Below are 3220 nucleotides of genomic sequence, written 5' to 3'. Positions count from 1 at the left end.
GTGTTACTGTCTTCTTTTGGCAAGTTTGTTGCATTATAAGGCAATCGTAGGTTCACTAGTAAAGTAAATTCCTACATTATTCAAATCGGTAGGTGTCGGATGCGCGATATCACATTTAAGGACTTCTGGTGTTAGGAGGTTTAGTCTTATACAGTTAAGTATAACATATATAACAATATAACAATGTCTTAATTACAATCAAATATAAAAATCATTTGTAACCATAAAACGCAATAGAACAATGGTCATTTATATTTGTTACTTTATACAAACTTCATATTATAATATAGTTTTCATGTGAAACTCATATGAAAAATAAAACCTTCCTGAACTTTAAATGTGACTGATGAATTGTACTTGTACTAGGTGACAACCGTTCAGTGTTAAACGGTGATAAATTGCTGGATTTTCAAATTCAACCCGTTTCGTTTGTGGAAAGCCGACCTTTTGTGACCTCACTTTTTCAAATTTTACGCCGATGCTTTCAAGATGTTGCTATTTTTCGATTTTAAATTGAATTTGTTCCAAAATCCACAGGATCCAACAATTTTACTTTGAACATGTCATATTCTCTGCGTGTTTTGTTCAGTTAAATTACGCTTTACTTAGAATTGCAAGGAAATACAATACGGCCATTGTTATGTGGCTGATCCTTGTCAAATTTCCCCGCCATGACATTACTCACACAAGGGCGATTTCGCAGCGCACGTTTTGTCGTTTTCATGTACCTGGCCAGGTTTTTCTTGTCGGTTCAAGTGACCCAAGCGCATCAACGATAGTAGGGCCTCTTGACAATTTCTTTTTTTCATTGGGAATCCTTACTCGGCAAATTGTGCAAACAATTGCACCTGCAATCGGGCACGGTCAAACAAAGAGTGGGTTGTGTGTTTTTCGTTACATGTTAACCAGCGCGTGAGACATTTCTTTGAAAACTAAAAGCTATTAAAAAATGCCCATTTTGTTGTCCGGCCGCCGAAAGACTTTTGTGCGCTAGAAGTAAAAAAACGGTCTTGCGCTACACATGCCGGAGCCAATGCCACAATCCTTTTTACAGTTTATTCAAAATGAAGAAACTTTTTCAGTTATTTATGTTTTTTTCACTTTGGAATATCAGAAACAAAATAAATGACCACTTTAATTGCAGTTGTTTTTCACGGTAAGTCAGGGGTTCCCAACCTGTGGACCATCACATTAACTGAGTATGTAATAACTCAATAATGTACTATCATGTTTATTGGGTGTTGTATTTATATTATTTTAACATTCTAACTACCGGTTACTGTAAAAATAAGTTTTTTTAATTAAAATGACGTTCCACAATTTTTCCAAATATTGAAAAACTAGGGGGGCCATTGGTTTCTCAAAATTTCCAAAGGGGTCCACGGTGAAAAAAGGTTGGGAACCCCTGCGCTAAGTAGTTGTACGTTTTAAACCTTCAATTGTTTACTTTTCTGTGTTGAAATTTACTTAAACATTCATTTCCTGTATCTGTGCAATGCTAAAAAATCACACTTTCTGTTTGTTAAATATATTATTTTTTTCGTCTTAAGAGTGGAAAGACATGTGCTTCTAAAGTGCCATGCATCAAACTCTCAAAATATACAAATTATTAACAAAAATAAAGTTTCAGTGTTATGGATTTTTAATTAAAAAAATACAGTCGAGAGGTACATGGAAAAAAATTGTTCATTAGGTTTTACTATAGCACTGAATATGTGATAATAGAAACCAAATTGAACCTTGCAAGATAAAAGTCGACCTTTATTTCTCATCAATAACAGCAGAATACTCTAGAAAAGCTAGCAATTAAGGTCAGACACTATTGAAAGATGTATAATTTGTATATGTATATATTTTGCCAGCAAACTAAATCTTCCTGTTTTAGTTTAGTTTGTTAAAGATTTAATATGGCTGGTAATTTGAAAACATGAGGAATTTTTATACTAAATTAACAGTTCCTCAAGTAACGTTTTGTTTAGTCATGGCCGTGACTATCTTGTAGGGCTTGAAACAAAATTTTGCCAATAAACACAGATTGATTAAACGTGTTTTTGTCGTTAGCTATTCGCGGGAAGTTAAGTTCGAAAGACCTGTTTATGAACACAGAGTATGTTAACCTAGCCTATATGACTACAAAGGCAAAAAACAAAAACCAAAACGGGGCAATCGATTTCAAGCGTATAAAATTCGTTGCACGCAAACCTCTGTTCAGCCATTTCCAAGATAAAAATTGATAAATTATCGGCTCAGGATAACAACGAAATTTTGTATCAGAACAACAAGTTATATATTGTCAGATCAGTGAGTTTCAGGGTACCTTATGGGAGTAACTGTGGGTGCGTTTCCAGTCAATATTGCATGTCTGTTTTTTAATTTCAACTTTGCCAACGTAAGTAGATGTACGCAATATTCTAATTTAAAGCACACATTGATATTATAATAATAAAAATGACAATCTTATTTAGTATTCTTTCTAAACTTTTTATATGTTTTTTTTCTTCAAATTTTGTTTTATGATGCCTTCCTGACTGACGTGCTTATAAACCATTAACCTAATTGTATTACCAGCCCAGTGACTTCGGTACCAAATAATTTTACGAAAATCGATGGAGCATTAGCTTTTCGCTCTAACAGCCTTGAATTACGGTCGGAAATTAAATTACCTAAGCAAAACCAATTTCAACTGTTCACCCCACCTGAGATAACAGCCTATAAAAACGCGTAGGCTACCGTACATATGGGTGAGTGAAATGAAAGGCCAGCTGGGCTCGAAAGAAAACAAAAAGACGACAAAAACAAACCGAACGAAATTCCAAGGTCGTTTCCCGTAATAATAAATCACGTTCAGCGATCCGACCAAAAACAAATGATTTTCGGACATGAGGTCAATTTTTGAATGTCGAGGATATAGTGTGGTTGTTTGCTGTTGCAACGACCCTTGTCGTGGAGCAACCAACTTGACTTGTTGACGCCTAACTGTCTGTGCCGGAGTCTCGCTTAATTACGACCGTGAAGTTGGAGTCTCGCTTAATCACGACCGTGAAGTTGTAGTATCGCTTTATCACGAGCGTGAAGTAGGACCGAGCTTAAGTCACCACCGTGAAGCTATAAAAAGAGCCGGCAGTTTTTTCTATTTTCGACTGACCTGCTAAGAACCGATTGTCACAACTTTTAAAATAGAGCACAGTAATGCAGTTGCGAAGCACTCTCAACATAAAAC

This window comes from Ascidiella aspersa, chromosome 4 (genome assembly GCF_963924565.1).
Source record: "Ascidiella aspersa chromosome 4, kaAscAspe10.2, whole genome shotgun sequence".
NCBI lineage: Eukaryota > Metazoa > Chordata > Ascidiacea > Phlebobranchia > Ascidiidae > Ascidiella > Ascidiella aspersa.
The sequence above is the reverse complement of the archived record's forward strand: the minus strand, read 5'-3'. Positions refer to the sequence as shown.